The sequence below is a fragment of the Rhinatrema bivittatum genome, chromosome 2 (assembly GCF_901001135.1).
Source record: "Rhinatrema bivittatum chromosome 2, aRhiBiv1.1, whole genome shotgun sequence".
In the NCBI taxonomy this organism is placed as follows: Eukaryota; Metazoa; Chordata; class Amphibia; order Gymnophiona; family Rhinatrematidae; genus Rhinatrema; species Rhinatrema bivittatum.
The window spans coordinates 667,334,055-667,353,229 of NC_042616.1; the positions used below are offsets into that span (position 1 = coordinate 667,334,055).

General features: G+C 41.9%; 1 long non-coding RNA gene across 1 annotated transcript in view; it reads right to left on the reverse strand.

The window, feature by feature from the left end:
* Nucleotides 1-4,986: 4,986 nt before the first annotated feature.
* Nucleotides 4,987-19,175, reverse strand: part of LOC115086255 — a 37,268-nt gene continuing 23,079 nt past the window's right edge. The window contains exons 3-4 of the long non-coding RNA XR_003855188.1: nt 5,446-5,476; nt 4,987-5,160 (exon numbers count right to left, since the gene is read on the reverse strand). This is a non-coding gene — a long non-coding RNA (uncharacterized LOC115086255). The remainder of the gene's footprint in view (nt 5,161-5,445; nt 5,477-19,175) is intronic.

Below are 19,175 nucleotides of genomic sequence, written 5' to 3' on the forward strand. Positions count from 1 at the left end.
TAAGCAATAAATTTGACAAATGTAGACATCAAATAACAACATTTAAAACAATAAAAGATTAATAAAGTCAGATCAACAATTACATTAAGAGAGAATTATCTAAGGCACCAAATCACTAAGTACTTCCATAAGAACATAAGAAATTGCCATGCTGGGTCAGATCAGGGTCCATCAAGCCCAGCATCCTGTTTCCAACAGAGGCCAAACCAGGCCACAATAACCTGGCAAATACCCAAACACCAAGAAGATCCCATGCTATTGATGCAATTAATAGCAGTGGCTATTCCCTAAGTAAATTTGATTAATAGCAGTTAAAGGACTTCTCCTTCAAGAACTTATCCAAACCTTTTTTGAACCCAGCTACACTAACTGCACTAACCACATCCTCTGGCAACAAATTCCAGAGCTTTATTGTGCATTGAGTGAAAAATAATTTTCTCCAATTAGTCTTAAATGTGCTACTTGCTAACTTCCTGGAATGCCCCCTAGTCCTTCTATTATTTGAAAGTTTAAATAACTTATTCACATCTACTCGTTCAAGACCTCTCATGATCTTAAAGACATCTATCATATCCCACCTCAGCCATCTCTTCTCCAAGCTGAACAGCCCTATGCTCTTCAGCCATTCCTCATAGGGGTGCTGTTCCATCCCCTTTATTATTTTGGTTGCCCTTCTCTGTACCTTCTCCATCGCAACTATATCTTTTTTGAGATGCGGTGACCAGAATTGTGCGGCCTCACCATGGAACGATATAGAGGCATTATGACATTTTCTGTTGTATTAACCATTCCCTTCCTAATAATTCCTAATATTCTGTTTGCTTTTTTGACTGCTGCAGCACACTGAGCCGATTTTAAAGTATTATCCATTATGATGTCTAGATCTTTTTCTGGGTGGTTGCTCCTAATATGGAACCTAACATCGTGTAACTACAGCAAGGGTTATTTTTCCCTATATGCAACACCTTGCACTTGTCCACATTAAATTTCATCTGCCATTTGGATGCCCAATCTTCCAGTCTTGCAAGGTCCTCCTGTAATGTAGCACAAACCGCTTGTGATTTAACTACTCTGAATAATTTTGTATCATCCGCAAATTTGATAACCTCACTCATTGTATTCCTTTCCAGATCATTTATATATATATATATATATATATATATATATATATATATATTGAAAAGCACCGGTCCAAGTATACATCCCTGAGGCACTCCACTGTTTACCCTTCCACTGAGAAAATTGATCATTTAATCCTACTCTCTGTTTCCTGTCTTTTAGCCAGTTTGTAATCCATGAAAAGACATCGCCTCCTATCCCATGACTTTTTAGTTTTCTTAGAAGCCTCTCATGAGGGACTTTGTCAAACGCCTTCTGAAAATCCAAATACACTACATCTACCAGTTCACCTTTATCCACATGTTTATTAACCCCTTCAAAAAAATGAAGCAGATTTGTTAGGCAAGACTTCCCTTGGGTAAATCCATGTTGACTGTGTTCCATTAAACCATGTCTTTCTATATACTCTATGATTTTGATCTTGAGAATAGTTTCCACTATTTTTCCCGGCACTGAAGTCAGGCTCACTGGTCTATAGTTACCCAGATCACCCCTGGAGCCTTTTTAAAATATTGGCCACCCTCCAGCCTGCTGCAATCATACCGTACAGTTGCATAGGGTGGCACTCCCGGGGGGGGGGGGGGGGGGGGTGACGAGCCAGCGGTAGCAAGAGAGACCACAGAGCTGCTGGTGTAACCTAACCCGCCAGCAGCTTAAGAAGGCAAGAGACTGCTGGCTGCCAGTGGGGGCCAAAGAAAGAGAAATGCTCAATTCGCCGGCGGCTGAAAGTGAGAGGCCCGGGTCTTCTGTTGTATGTATCCGTGCACAGCTTCGGCCCCCCCACCGCAAAGCAGGAATGTCAGTAGGTCCAAAGACAACAGCAGGCCTGCGGGGCCATGGTGGAGTTCATCCTATTATGGCCCGAAGACAACAAGAGGCCGGGGGAGCCATGGTGGAGCTCATTCCACCACTGTCCGATGACAACAGGAGGCCATTTGTGTATGTGTGAGAGCTTGTATGTGTGTGAGTGAATGACAGCCAGTGTGTGTGTCTGAGAGCCTATGTTTGTGTATATGTGTGTATGCCTATGTGAGAGGCTATGTGTATGTGTGCCTGTGTGAGAGCCTGTGTGCTTGTGTTTGTGCTTGTGAGAGCCCATGTGTCACATATAGGCTCTCACAAGCATGCACACACACACACACATATAATGTATCTGTGAGGGAGAGGGAGCCTGTATATGTTAGAGAGAGGATGTGTATGAGAGAATGAATGTGTTATTGTGCGTGTGTGAGAAAGAGAAGATACATTTTGTGCAGCCCTACTTCCCCCAATCAACGACAATCTCAGGGTGACTGAAAATCAGAAGATCACAGGTATGGAGAGCAGGAGGTTTTTTTTAATCCTTATTACTTCTAATTATTGGGTGTAATTTGATGATTTTGCAGTTTTGAAATATTTATTGGTTGGTGTTCTAGGACCTGGTGTAATATGCGCAGTGTTGCCTTTATACAGATAAGATTGTTAGGGTTGTTTTTGTATGGGAGGGTTACTATATTGTAATGGTAATGTTTATTCATGGCTTTCTGAGGGCCAAGCTCTCACCCAATGCACAGTTTAACTATTAATTTTTATGGTATCTTTAATCTTAATTTTATATTTTTTGTATATTGCATATGAGTTTTATTATGAAATTTTGTATTGTATTTATCTTTGATATTTGTGAACCGGTATGACTGAGTACAGAATATCGGTATACAAAATAATATAAATAAATAAATTACAAAAAGTCTAATTCCAGTGGCTTTTTTTGCAGAGTTTTCTGGTTCACACCACAGGAGTACATGTAAATATAATATGTATATTATAAGTGATATTTTTGCCTCAGAAGACTGTAATTTTTTAATGTTCTTTTCCATGTAATATTTGTTATGAATGCATTATTTAATTGTGTGTCTGTAAAGGTTGTGGGTGTGTATGTGTGGGGAGGTGGCGTGTGTGTAAGGCTGTAAGGTTTCCTAGGGATGAGGTACCCTGGCTCATACCTTTCCCCATCCGTGGGTTGGGGTGTGTCAGTATTTAAAAATATAGATTGCAGGTCGGAGCTGGGCTTTATTTGATGGGCCCAGGACAGGCACAATGAATCGGGGGGGCACAGTAAATTTTCACACAGGGCAGCAAAAAAGCTATCACCGGCTCTTAGTAAGATGTATTAATTAATTAATATCTCTGTTTTCTTAAATATAAAGGACTCTGAAAATCGAGTTTTTCTTTATCGTGTGTCTAAGTTTTGCTGCATTTAGTTCTGGCTGGATGGGGAAGTAAATCAGGAAACTCAGGATGCCGTATTTTAGTAGACTGCACGGCTGCATTTCTGTGGCTTGATTAGCTGAGAGAATGTATGGCAGTTTGTTTCCATTTTGTGTGCTTTGTTGCTTTTTATTTGTAAAAAGAAAATCCACTATATGATAGGGATGTGAATCGTTTTTGAACGATTAAAATTATCGTCAGATAATTTTAAAATCATCCTAAATCGTCAGAGTGCACGATACAATACAAATGCCCCCGATTTATCGTCATAAATCATCCTAAATCGTTAAATAGGGCACAGGAATTATTTGGGGGAGGGCGGGAAAACCGCCACACCAAAACAACCCCTAAACCCACCCCAACCCTTTAAAACCAATTCCTTACCCTCCCCCACCCTCCCGAACCCCCCCAAAATGTTAAATTACCTGGTGGTCCAATGGGAGGGGTCCCGGCGCGATGTCCCGCTCTCGGGCTATCGGCGCCATTTTGGCTGCCACTAATTAAAATGGCACCGATGGCCCGATAAAAAAACAACCCACCCGACCCTTTAAATCGACCCCCCTTAGCCTCCCCCACCCTCCCCACCCTCCCCACCCCCCCAAAACCTTTTAACATTACCTGGTGGTCCAAGGGGGCCTTGGGGGACGATTTCCTGTTCCCAGGCATCAGCTGCGCTAAAAATAAATGGCGCCGATGCCCCTTTGCCCTTACCATGTGACAGGGTATCCGTGCCATTGGCCGGCCCCTGTCACATGGTAGGAGCACTGGATGGCCGGCGCCATCTTTAAAGCCCCTAAATAGGGGCTGATGAATAAAGATGGCCGGCGCCATCTTTAAAGATGGCGCCGGCCATCCAGTGCTCCTGGTCATTATCCATTATCCAGTGCTCCTGGTCATTATCCTTTCACCCCTGCAAGTCCAGTTTCAAAAGGAACTGTGTCATGTCTCCAGATTATTTCATTCTTAGCTTCTAGTGTTCCCATATTTTGTACCCACAGATTTAAAGTTCACCATGCATGCTATTTTTCAAATATATGATTCTCTTTTTGAGGGGGGTTGGAAGTATAGTGGGATTCTCTATTCTTTGCTTTATGTTTTGATAGTTTCTAAGCTGCTTTGATTCCTGAAAGTCTGCTTACAATCTCTGGTATTTCTGGAATTTGTTACACAGATTGTTAACCTCAAAGAAAAGCTATTGAATTCAGCCATCCAAATGTCTACTGATGTCTGATGTTAACTTTTTTTTTCTGGTAAGTTTGGAGGTAACTTTTTTCTTAAGTAGTTGTCAATGCAACCCTGCTAGAGATCTGTTGTGTGTTTTATTTAAGGATGTGCATTTGTTGTTTTTTTTTTGTTTTTGGTTTTCATTTCATTTCCATTAGTGTTCTCTAATTTTTTAGTGCACACAAAAAGTATTAGTGCAGACTAAATTGAAATTCTGCATATTAAAAGGAAACATAATGATAACAGAAAAATGTTTTGGGTTGCACATCACTTGTTTGCTTTCCCTTCGTGAAAGAAAAGACACATTAAAGAACTGCAGTGGTGGAGAAATTCAACAATACCCCAACTATAAGAAAATGAAAATCCAGAGAAACACAGAATTACCTACCTATAGTAAAATAGTCTTGGAGTACCATTAGATGGCGCCATTGTCCCATCTGAACTGAAGATGTTTTGTTTTTCTCTCCTGTAGCGTGTATTTGGATAGTAGTGGAGAATAGGTATGCTGTCATGATATACAGTGTCATTTATTGATAGCACAGTAGTGTATTTCTTCTGAAACACCTAAATCTGAAATGCAAATGAGATAGAAATTTAGATCTCTATGGTGTTTTTAATCTAAAGTGAAGCCTATTCTGACCTTGTGCTAGTTGATGAACAGGTGACAGCAGCAGAGAGGCTAGGGCTCCTAAAAAAAAATCTATAGGCTTCCCCATCCAGAAGAAGTTATCCTCAAAGCACAGCCCTTCTCTTGGAAATGTGACTATGTTAAGAAATATTCTCTCAATAGATACCAGCCAGAGCTGTAGCCAAGTAATTTGGCACCTCTTCCCAAATGAAAAAGTGTATACTCACCACATGCACAAAGCGTGACAGTTGGGAGACTCTGTAAAAAAAAATAAATTAAATTATTTAAAATGTAACATTATTATTTATAATCTATAAATAGACACAAGAGTGACCCTGCTCTCAGACAGCGACCCTTAGGTCTGCATGGACCTTAATCTTTAACCAACTGATTAGTCATCTCTACCTTGTGAAGCAGCAGAAGTTTAAAAATGTGTGTCTGATTTTTGGCCCTAGTATTCTACCCCTTCCCATAGGAAAGATTCCAGCACTTTTCCTTCCTCAGGAAGGACACTTGCCTCCTTGTCCCCCTCCACGGCACTCTTCTCCTTCTCAACAACTCTCCCCACCATACACACACACACGCACACATCTGATCCCCAGCAGCAGCATTGTTTTATTTCATATTCTCCTTCATGAGTGCATCAAGATGACTTTAGGGATAAATGTGCCCTTTGCAAATGCCAATAGTGCCCACCCCCTCCCCCACCCCAAAAATGAAGGGAGGGTGGCGAGAGAACCTTGTTGTAATTATTTCATGCCAAGTAATAAATAATAACTATGTGTAAACCATTACAGAGTGGTCTAGAGGCACCAGCAATGGGCTGAGAAACAGGGTTCAAATACTACTATCCCTACTGATATCACTTGTGATTTTTGGCAAATCACTTTATATCCTATTGCCTTAATTACCCACTAGATTATAAGTTTTTTGGGACAGCACTCATTGTGCATGACTTCTTTTAAAAAATGCTGTAAGCTACCTTGCACATTTTTTTAAATGGCGGGCTAAATATCCAAAAAATAAAGTTATATTAAATATAGTAAACAATAATAAGAAGAAAAAGATCAGCTTTTTTCACTCATGTTTAATGTGATGGATGGGCCTGCCTGTTTCTGATCTTCTAATATGGATCATGAAATTGAAGTGCTACATAGAAACATCAAAACCTGCTGGCAGAAAAATACCATACAGCCTATTCAGTCTGCCCATCCACACAATTACTTAGTTCGACATTCCCTAGCACTTTCTCAAAAATCCCCTGTGCATGTGCCATGCTTTCTTAAATTTAGATACTGTCCTTGTCTGCTCCAAACTCCACTGGGAGGATGTTAAAGGCATTCACCATCATTTCCGTAAAGAAATACTTCTCATTCTACTCCTTTTTATCCTGATCCCATAAGGGTTAAGCTCTCTGGATTCATGGGCTTGGAGGTCTTATTCAAGAGTCTCTATGCAAGTGACATATGTGTAGGACCAGGGCCAGGCTAGGGTCAATGGCAGGCAGCACGTGAGAGTGGTAAATGTCCAGGCAAGGGTCAGTGGTAGGCAGCAAGTGAGAATGGTCAACATCTAGGCAAGCGTCAGATCCAGAAGTCAGTCTGAGAGCAGGCTTGGGAGACGAGTAAAAGGACAGACGTGGCAGGGCAGGCAGGAAGGCAAAGGGCTGAAAAAGATGAGGCTGGACAAGCTGGAATGGCAAGGCAAAGCTGGGCTGAAGTAACAAGGCAGACTGGGCTGGTAAGAGGAGATGAAGCAAGGCTTGCCTAAGAGTCAACGCAAGAAGCAGAATCAGGAAGCAGCAATACATACTACATACCAGGATGCAGGAGACCTGTTGCTGAGGCACTGAAGTGCAGCCTGAGGGGCCCTTAAATAGTGAGGGCAGTATAACATTATCAAGGCATGCCATGGAGGTTTTCCCGCCATGGGCTCTTTAAGAGGAGGAGTTGTGTGCGCACACATGCATTAGGACATCTGGGGCAGGAGCAGGCTGACAGTGTGTGGAGCCATGTTCAGGAGCGCAGAGGAGACAGCGGTGTCCATTCCATGGATTGGTACAGACGGTAGGGGTGTGCATTCGGATTGACCGCATTAGTAAAACGCAACTCATATTTTTTTTTTACTTAAAAAATTGATTCGACATAAACGATCGGATTTCCCACATATCGAACATAGATATGTTCGATATGTGGGAAATCGCGATTGTTGAGCCAAAATAAAAATATAAACCCCCTCCCCCTCCTTAATCCCCCCCCCCCCCGACTTACCACAACTCCCTGGTGATGGAGCGAGGAGTGAGGACTCCATTTCTGCAATCCTTGGCGAGAAGCATGTGACGTCGGCGGCACGTCGAGTGACGCCGGCGTCACGTGATTCCCGGCTCGTTCGCGCCGGACGGCTCGTTCGAGCCGGGAATCACGTGACGCCGCGTCACTCGACGTGCCACCGACGTCACATGCTTCTCGCCAAGGATTGCAGAAATGACGTCCTCACTCCTCGCTCGATCACCAGGGAGTTGTGGTAAGTCTGGGGGGGGGATTAAGGAGGGTGAGGGGGTTTAAATTTTTTTTTGCACATATGTACATATACCCACTCATTGGATTTTTTTTATGTCCATATTGGCCGCAAGTGGGACCCCCTTTCGGACATAAAAAATATGAACATAAAATTTTGCTCTGCACATCTCTAACAGACGGTGTCCTTAGCCATGCTGGGTGGCATCGGGGTGAGTACTGTGTTGATGACAACTTGATGTCATACACATTAAATTAGTAAACAAACTCAGCCCACTCTGTTTCTTTGTTTAAGCCCAGAGGGGCAACAGATTGCATGCAAAAGATCCAGACTTGTTCTCTCCGTACCAAATTTAGCTTTTTTTGTCCACTTGTGTTTGCACTAGTGCAAGTTACCAAAATTGTGTCACAGTTCATTGGTGCACACCTATTTGTAATTTATTTCTGGGTCATAGATTTTGAGAGCGCTGCTTATGAACACTGGATAGAGAGCACTGACCCAGAAGTGATGTGAAGCTTTGGTGGCTTGTGATTGAGGATGGTGCAGACTGGACCTGGACTACCACTCTTGATCACAAAGTCTCAGGATACATTGGTTTACTTACTATGCTAACTCAAACCAAAAATAATAATAAAGGCTGACTTCCTTATACCGCCAATCTTCCGCAGTCTACAATGTTAATATTAGGGATATGCATTCATTCAGGATGGATTTGGCAATTTCAACAAAATTGCCTAATTTGTCCTGGTTAGGGGACACTGAAACCTGAATGAATTTTTCCCGAAATTTCGGGGGGGTTCGGGAGGGTGGGGGAAGGTAAGGGATTAGTTTTATAGGGTTGGGGTGGGTTTAGGGGTTGTTTGGTGTGCAGGTTTTCCCGCCCTCTCCCCAAATAACTCCCGTTAGTGGACAGTAACTCCCATTAGTGGACAGTAATGATTTTTCACGATAAATCGGGAAAATTTCTATTGTATCGCGCACTCTAACGATTTTTGACGATTTAAAAAATATTGGACGATTTTTTTAAATCGTCAAAAAACAATTCACATCCCTACAAATTATAGAATTTCTATATTCCAAATTATTTCAAAGATTTTTCCTATAAGGAAACAACACAGAAGTACCTTTATCTACATGTCCTGTGCTGAACACTGCAACACCTTTATCTACAGATGGAATGTCTACAGTTTAAAGTCTATGAGACTTTATGAAATAATTTTCTCTGAGGTAGTATGTACTTTAGCTAGATCAACTCAGAATCAGACCATCAATCATCTACTTTTCTCACATCCAACTATCAATGCTGACAAAAGACTACAGGTCAGCTATAGAGAATTAACCTTAATTTTAACTAATTCCTTACCTCAAATAGGATTAGAATTATAATAAAATAAACACCACTTTCACACACTGTCACACACAAAACTAATGTTTTTTAAGGTATATGGGTGCTCTTCCACGCAGTCTAGGCCTCTATAACAGGAACCTGTGACCTGATCTCTCAGCTTCAGTCTCCAGCTGAGCTCTGCTTTTCAATCTCACACTATTCGGCGCCATTTTGAATACTGGCAGCAGATCGCCTTTGCCCTTACTATGTCACAGGGGCCGGTACCTGTGACATAGTGAGGGCAAAGGCGATCGGCACCATTTTGAGTCCTGGCATCGGACGGCCGGCGTGCAGGAGGGTCAGAAGACAGATGCTCAATTATGCCGGCGTCCATTTTCCAAACCCATGGCTGTCAGCAGGCTCGAGAACCGATGCCGGAAAAATTGAGCTTTGGCTGTCATACCTGCTGACAGCCGCCGCTCCTGTCAAAAAGGAGGTACTAGGGACGCGCTAGTGTCCCTAGCGCTTCCTTTTACCATGGGGCCTCATTTAAATACTTGATTGCATGCCCAGGAGAGTGGCCTGGGCGCGCTTTGGGAGAGCAGGCGCTCGCCTCGGAGTGCCGTCTCTCCTGCGGGATTTATTGTAATGGCCCAATTGTGTGTTCTGAAAATTCTCAGTAGAGATCCTTACTCTTCTGATGTCATTGTTAGGAAATAGTACTTATCTGCTTCAGGAAACCTATTTATTCTCCTAGAAACCACTTTAAAACGTTTTGGCCAAGGAAAACAGCTTTAAAAAGAATTTTAAGGTGGAAAGAAAGATGGCTGCCTGAGCAGACAGCTCTCTTGCTGCTCCGCTTTCGTTTACCTATAATAACGCTCAGTATTACGGCTATGCCTCATAAAAGGAAGTTGAAAATTAGAATTTACCCGGCCAAATTCAATGTTCCATCAGATCAGTGATTTATATCAGAGCTTGCCGTCTCTTCCCCGAGCTTTAGGGCTTCAAGCCCCACTGGCACAACAGGGAGTGGAGCCCCATTGTCACCTGGGGAAATCTCCTTGAGCCCACCAGATCCACAGCAACCCCTTCTGGCTTCTCCTCCAGGCACTGTCGTAACTGCTAGGGCGCGGAATGATGACATCACCGAGCAGCCTCAGTCAGCTAGGATTGCCGACGTTTGCCTGGACAAGGAGCTGGCTTCCCTGCATGTCATGCAGACCAAGACTCCTGAGGAGAGGAGTGCAGTCAGTGGAATTAATCCCCCGTTGATACCGGAGGGGAGTAAATCAGTGCAGGAGATGGGAGAGAACAACATACAGACTTCAGAGATAAGAAAACCAGAGGTTGTCACTTCTATACCTAGGAAAAAAGAGCCAGCAATAATAATAATAAAGTCTCTTTTGAGTTTCGACCTCCATTTAATATTATTGAATATTGAAAAAACGCAAACAACACTAGAACGGCAACTCCTTAATATCAATATATCAAATACACTAAATGCAACACAGTCATGGTTCGCAACCGTAAATGAAATAGCGGATGAAACAAATCCAGTAAAAACTAAACACATCAGAAGCAATAAAAGATCTAATCCATGGTACAACAATAATATTAAAGAAACTAAACAAAAACTCAGATCGGAAGAACGAGCTTGGAGAAAGAACAAATGTACTTTAACTCTTACCAACTATCAAATTAATCTTGCCTTTTATAAGAATTTAATAAATAAAACAAAAAAAGAATATTATAGTAACAAAATCAAAAAATTTTCAGGAAACCCAAAAATTGTATTTGAATTAGTGAATAAATGAACCTCCAATTCGGCACAGAGCAATTTAGACAGTAATGAAAACCTTAGCCAAGATCTGGCATTGTTCTTTAAAAATAAAATTGACACGATAATCACGTATGGATAAAGCTCCTATGCAAGAAATTAATATGAAGATAAAAGATATTCCAATTTGGTCTGAATTTAATGAAACATCAATTGATGAAGTGACAAACCTAATTCAGAAACTTAATCCAGCCCAACATCTTCTTGATGCGATACCAGTAATAACCTTAAAACAGATGGCTCATGGGTGGAGCCAAGATGGCGCCCTGACCAGATGTGCTGAAAAACTGCTCTGCCATTTTTTCCTGGTTAAGCTGAATTTCTTCAAGAAAAATGCCTCCTAAACGTAAAGGAAATCTGAGAGCTTACCCTTCTGCCTCAGCGATCCTGCAGGGCAGAAAACGATCGACCAGTGCGTCTCCATATCAGAAGGGAAGGAGCTGAGAGATCCGGCTGTCGGGTCACAGAGGGGAGAATGTGATCCCACCTCGGAGGAAGTTTCCCTCAGCCCATTGGAAGACTGACTTCCACTGGCTGAGCATGCTACCTCAACACCGCGGCTCTCCAGGAGCCCCGAAGTGGAAGTCCCTGTGCAGCAGCCTGAAGGGGCGATGCCGCTGGAGGGCATACCGCAGACCTCCACAGAATATGGAGAGAACTCCCTCTGTGGGATTGATCGAGGAGTAGGAGAAGAGAGGTGAAGCCCAGGAGAGGAAACTCATGGGCCGGAGCCCCTTCTCCAAACCGATGGTGAGATAACTTTTAAAAAAACCTGAAGCAGTCACTTTGGACTGCCTATGGAAATTGTCATCGGCAATTTCAAAGTCGATAGCTGAATGCTCGATTAAGATTAATAATGTTTCCTGCCAATTGGATATGCTGAATAAGAACTAGGGATGTGAATCGTTTTAGGACGATTAAAATTATCGTCCGATAATTTTAATATCGTCTTAAACCGTTATGGAACACAATACAATACAGATTCTAACGATTTATCGTTATAAATCGTTAGAATCGTGAGCCGGCACACTAAAACCCCCTAAAACCCACCCCCGACCCTTTAAATTAAATCCCCCACCCTCCCGAACCCCCCCCCAATAACTTAAATAACCTGCGGGTCCAGCGGCGGTCCGGAACGGCAGCGGTCCGGAACGGGCTCCTGCTCCTGAATCTTGTCGTCTTCAGCCGGCGCCATTTTCCAAAATGGCGCCGAAAAATGGCAGCGGCCATAGACGAAAAAGATTGGACGGCAGGAGGTCCTTCCAGACCCCCGCTGGACTTTTGGCAAGTCTCGTGGGGGTCAGGAGGCCCCCCACAAGCTGGCCAAAAGTTCCTGGAGGTCCAGCGGGGGTCAGGGAGCGATTTCCCGCCGCGAATCGTTTTCGTACGGAAAATGGCGCCGGCAGGAGATCGACTGCAGGAGGTCGTTCAGCGAGGGTTCCGGCGCCTCGCTGAACGACCTCCTGCAGTCGATCTCCTGCCGGCGCCAATTTCCGTACGAAAACGATTCGCGGCGGGAAATCGCTCCCTGACCCCCGCTGGACCTCCAGGAACTTTTGGCCAGCTTGTGGGGGGCCTCCTGACCCCCACGAGACTTGCCAAAAGTCCAGCGGGGGTCCGGAAGGACCTCCTGCCGTCCAATCTTTTTCGTCTATGGCCGCCGCCATTTTTCGGCGCCATTTTGGAAAATGGCGCCGGCTGAAGACGACAAGATTCAGGAGCAGGAGCCCATTCCGGACCGCTGCCGTTCCGGACCGCCGCTGGACCCGCAGGTTATTTAAGTTATTTGGGGGGGGTTCGGGAGGGTGGGGGATTTAATTTAAAGGGTCGGGGGTGGGTTTTAGGGGGTTTTAATGTGCCGGTTTTTCGATTTTTCGATTTTTAACGACCTGCAGGTTATTTAAGTTATTTGGGGGGGTTCGGGAGGGTGGGGGATTTAATTTAAAGGGTCGGGGGTGGGTTTTAGGGGGTTTTAATGTGCCGGTTTTTCGATTTTTCGATTTTTCGATTTTTAACGATTTTTCACGATTTTTCACGATATTTTACCCCCCCAAACGGCAACAATACGATTCCCTCCCCCTCCCAGCCGAAATCGATCGTTAAGACGATCGAGGACACGATTCACATCCCTAATAAGAACTTTGAAGGTCATAAGATGGAAGTGACCGAGAAATTTATAAATATGGAAAATGATATAAAACAGGTCAAAGAATTTCAAGCAATATTGATTCAAGATTGTGGAGTAGCTAAAATAAAAATTGAAACTATAGAAAACATGCTGAGGCATCTAAATTTGAGAATCATAAATTTCCCAAGGATTGTTGGAGAATTCCCCAGAATGACCGTGAAGCGGTATTTTCAAGATATTTTGGAGATTTCCCCTGAAAAGACTCCACCCCTAGAAAAAGTATATTTCCTTCCAACAAGGAGAAATCAGCAAATACAACCAACTCCCAATGTAATAGAAAATCTAACGGACTTCCTTGAATCTTCATTGCCTGAAATTGCTGAGAAAGCTACGTTATTAATATCTTTTCATAATGAAAATGATATGGGAGAAGTAATGCATGCTTACTTTAAAAAAAATTAATGTCCCATTCATGGGATCTGTTATCAGAATCTTCCCTGATCTAGCAAAAGAGACACAGCAAAAAAGGAAAAACTTTTTAGCTTTAAAGCAGGAAGTGTTAGCAGTGGGTGCCTCCTTCATACTAAGGCTCCTGTGTAAATCTGTCCTTAAGTATGGGAGAGATAACTATATTTTTTTTCCATCCGGATCATCTAAAAAGCTTTGTTGAGGCCAAAAAAGTAGAAAAGCAAATGGGTGGCAGTTAATGAAGTCCTAATAGTAATATCCGATATACAGGGCACCTATTTCCAAATGTGTATTATAATTTTGATCTCCCCTTGTGTTGCAGTGCTCCACCCCCCCCCCCCCCTCCTTTCCCGGTTTGAGGTCTAGTGGGTGTAGATATTTCAAGTTGAGATATGCTGAGGACGATATTTCTAAGTTATTAACTGCTTTTGTTGTACTATACCATGTTTCTTTAACAAAATAACGCTTTGTATATTATTATAAAAGTTTAATAAAGAGAAAATAAAAAAACAAACAGATGGCTCAAACGATTGCCCCAATAATCACCATCATTATTAACTTGTCCCTAAATGAAGGCTTTATGCCAATGGAACTAAAACAAGCAATTATCAAACCAATTTTAAAAAAAGAAAAATCTGGATAATAAAGTATTAAGTAATAGCAGACCAATTTTGAATCTTTCATTTATTGCCAATTTAATTGAAAAACTTGTTTTAAAACAGCTAACCAAACATGTAGAAAACAATGACGTACTTTACCACACACAATATGGATTCAGAAAAAAACCTTACTTCAGAAACATTACTTCTCTCTCTACATGATTCCATCTTGAGAGGTTTCAACACTGGTAATAAATACTTACTATTGCTCCTAGATCTTTCCACAGCGTTTGATACTGTTGATCACAAAATTATGGTACGCAGGCTAAATGAAATTGGCGTAAGTGGTAAACCTTTAAAATGGCTAACTTCTTTCCTAAACAACCAGCTGGACCGGAGTGTAGCCTCTGACGTCGTCAGAGGGGGCGGACCCGAAAGCGGCTTTAAAATCAGCCCTGCTGCATTTACCCTTCAAGGGAGAGAGAGAGGAGGACCGGGAAAGCAGAGTTTTTTCCTACCATCATCCACTGGCCGTGAAGCAAGCCTGTTCACCGACCAGCTGGACCGGAGTGTAGCCTCTGACGTCGTCAGAGGGGGCGGACCCGGAAGCGGCTTTAAAATCAGCACTGCTGCGGCGTGCAACAGAGCCGGCGCGCGCTGAAGCCGCGCACGCTAAAGGGGTGTGCATACGGTATAAAAATGTTTTTAAATTAAATAAATAAATATAAATTCTTGTCTCCCCATTTTATAGTATTTGCTATAAAATTTGCTCTCTTGACTACTTTTCAAGCTTCTTTTGCATTTTCTAGATATTGTCAACTGTCTTCCTTTGTCTTACTCTGAGATCTCTTCTAGTTTATGGACACTAGCCTTTTATCCAGGGGTAGGCAAGTCCGGTCCTCGAGGGCTGCAAACCAGTCGGGTTTTCAGGATACCCCTAATGAATATGCATGAAATAGATTTGCATACAACTGAGGCAGTGTGTATGCAGGTCTCTCTCATGCATATTCATTAAGGATATCCTGAAAACCCGACTGGTTTGCAGCCCTCGAGGACTGGAATTGCCCACCCCTGCTTTTATCCCTTACCTTTTCAGCTACTTCTTTATAAAACCACAGAGGCCTTTTTCTGCTCTTATTTTTACTTACTATTCTAACAGAAATGGTTGTTGTCCTTACAATATCTCCTCTTAGTTTTGTCTACTCTTCTTCTTCTTCCCCTAGAGTTTCCCATCCAGTTAATGACTCCTTGATGTACTCCCCCATTTTAACAAAGTTAGTTTTCCTTGTCTAGGACTCTTGATTTAGAATGAACCTTCACCGCATGCATTTTAATCCTGAACCACATCATGCAGTACTCTCTCTATCCCAGATAAAGTTCAATATCATATCTGGTTTTCTATTACTTTCTTCATTATTCTCAAGTGGTCAAGTTTCCTTTATTCACTTTCTCATGCCCTCCTGTTTGCTCACTCTCTCACCCTTCCTTCATCTCCCGTTTCCCCTTGCTCACTCATCCTCCAGCCCTCTTGCTCTAAACCTTCCAGCCCTCTTGCTTCCTCTCTCCCATCCAGCTACCCTTGATCTTATAACCTTCCAGCACCTATTTATTTCCTATTTTACTTTATCCCTCCTTGCTCATTCTCTCTCACTGTTTCTCTTTCCTCATTCTTTTTTGCACCACAGCATCCCTTTGCTCACTCTCTCCTCCATTCATTTTTTTCTCCCCCCTCCTTACTCCCACCAGTAGCATAATTGATTTATTGGGAAAGCTGAAGTTAACATAGGCAGGAACAAATATTAGCTTGACTGAGCAGACCAGGTGGGGTGGCGGGAGCAGATGAACTTTTTTTCATGCACATACTCTCTCTCTCTCTCACACATATATATGTAGACACTCACCTTAGGCATATACACTCTTTCTCGCATACATATTTTCTCTTGCTTGCTCTCAGACACATACACACTCATGCCCTCTCTCAGACACACACATACACCCTTTCTCCAACAAACATGCTCTCTCACTTTCTCTCATTCTCTCAGACGCACACACACCACTGCTGCTCAAATGCGCACACACAGGTGAATATCCTAAGGAATTACATGCGTAAATGTATATAAGAACATAAGAACATAAGAAAATGCCATACTGGGTCAGGCCAAGGGTCCATCAAGCCCAGCATCCTGTTTCCAACAGTGGCCAATCCAGGCCATAAGAACCTGGCAAGTACCCAAAAACTAATTCTATTCCATGTTACCATTGCTAATGGCAGTGGCTATTCTCTAAGTGAACTTAATAGCAGGTAATGGACATCTCCTCCAAGAACTTATCCAATCCTTTTTTAAACACAGCTATACTAACTGCACTAACCACATCCTCTGGCAACAAATTCCAGAGTTTAATTTTGCGTTGAGTAAAAAAGAACTTTCTCCGATTAGTTTTAAATGTGCCCCATGCTAACTTCATGGAGTGCTGTAGCAATTTTCATGGATTGCTATAGCAATTTTTTCATGAAGTGCTATAGCAATTTTCAAAACCAGTTACTCGAGTAAAGTGCACTTACATGGGTAAATCCTATGGACAATTCAATGGCATATATTGTAACAATTTTTAAAAGCCCACTTACACGAGTAAAGTGCATTTACATGCGTAAAACCCAGTTTTACGCATGTAAATGCTTTTGAAAATCAGGCCCTCAATGAGTGTCCTCCTCCCCACCAATTGCTGACTAACAAATGGCACTATAGGAGTATCGTGAAAAGTGCTTCCCCCTAGAGATGTGCTTTGTTTAAACATTTCGGTTCGGGCTTCGTATCAAGTGCTCCGTGGGAAATTTCAGTTTCCCTCGATTCATTTTTTTTTTCCGGCAATTGTCAACGAAGTGCATTAGTGCACACTAATGGGCCTTACTGCACACAAACAACTAGTTAGTGCGCACTATCTCCGCATTAGTGTGCAGTACAATGAACGAGATAGTGTGCATTAAAGCCCATTAGTGCGCATTAATAGGTTAGTTCGTGCACACTAACAGGTTAGTTAGTGCGCCCTAATAGAACTTACAGTGCACTAAGTATGTAGTAGTAAACTGTAACAAATGTTAGTACACACTAAAAAATGCTATTTAAAAATTAAAAAGTATCAATTCATGAGGAGTTTGTTAGCTAGAGAAAAAGTGCACACTAATTGGTATTACTGCGCACTAAGAGATATTCAGTGTGCAGTAACTCCGTTAGTGCGCACTAACATGAAATACGAATTTTGCCGAAATTTCGGCAAAAATTGCTTCATATATTGGTGCTACCGAACCATGACGAATTAGACAATATCATTGGCATTGTCTAATTCATGAAAAATGAATGCACATCTCTACTTCCCCCTCCTCCTATCCAACACTCACTCTACTACTTTTCTCAGAGCTTGGCCAGCCAGTTCACATTGAGGCCTCACTAGCAAGGTAGATGCACTTGCCCCCTCCCTTCATGTGACTCTAGCTTGCCTTCCAGTTCTTCTCTCCTGAGCCTTGGCTGTACCCCTGACCTCCACTCTGCACTCAGTACAGCACTAACCAGCTAAATGATTTAGGCTGCCCTAGCCATGCTTCCAGCTCTGCCCTTCTTTATGTTTAGGTAACTTTGTTCTTGCGCAGACAAAGTTACCTGGACAGAAAGGGGAACATTTTTGAAAGGGAAGATTTATGAAATTAAAAGTTTATGTTACCCAAATAAATCTTTTGATTATGGACAGCTTAGTGAATCTGGCTTAAAAGGAAACATTTGTATACAAAAAGTGGAAAATTGAGAAATTCACCAATTCTGCATTTTATTGTCTTTATTTATTTTATTCACCAATTTCTGCATTTAAACAAATACCTAAATAACAGAAAGAGGATAAAAATGCATAAAAAATTACAAATGTTACAGTTTTTTTCATTTTTGTCAAACATTTTTCCTTTGATGCCGTTTTCAATGAATTTCTCTACAAAGAGTCAGATTTTCCTGCTTTTGCTGAAGGTAGTTTTGCACATGTCTAGTTGTGACTCACATTGGCAGGGAGGTACCATGTGAAATGAGATCAGCTAAGAATACAAATAAATAGGCTACATATCTCAGCATTTTTTCGCAGTGAAAGAATGTGACACTTAGAGTTTCACTGAAAGGGAATAAGCAGCAGCAGAATTGCTAAATGTACTGTAACAATATGAGAATGAACACTTGTGTTCCACTGTAATAAGAGCAAGAGCAATTGATAGATTTATTGCTGGGATAGCATAACTTAATTAACTTAACCATTAAATTTCTTGCCTTATGATTTCTCTACTTCCTGAGGGCTCACATTTTTGTCATTATCATCATGTCTATTCCTCTTCATCTGCCCACTACCTCATCTTCTCCCCCAGTCTCATTTTACATTTGTGCAATAATGGTCCCACAAAAAATTCTTTTAATTTTGACCAGTGAATCTTCTTTATTTTGGTTCAGTTGTCAGAGATGAGAAGTCTGATCAATTGAAACCTAACCATGCATTCTTTTTCAGCCAGTTCTTCTATGTCCAGTCTGGGACAAAATATTCCCTTGCAATGGGACTCAAAGTTTCCTGCAGCTTTCATAACAGAGATAAGTCAATCACAGAGCAGATTTGAGTTAATATTTCTTTTATGTTCTTTATTTATTTATTGTATGTCCAGATTTTATCTACCGTATACACAGCAAATGCTAACCAGAACAACCACATTTTAAAACATACAAATAAAATAAGAAAAGTTAAACAAGATACTATTTTAAATTAAATAGTAAAATAAGATTAGCGTATCTAAAAACCTTTTCATAGCAAGGAGAGAAAAACCGAACACTTCCTCTATTGCTGAGCTTAGCAACCCCCTGATGGAAATAACCAGTGCTTCATCCTCTTTCTAACGGGCAAATAATTGGTCTCAAGCCTAATATCCAATGGGATAGAATTCCATAATTTTGGATCCATAACTGAAATTTCTGTTTTTCTACAACTCACAGTATGCACCTCTCTAACTGATGGAATTGAAAAAAAGAGCTCTCTGTGCATAGGGCTAATGGACTTTTTTA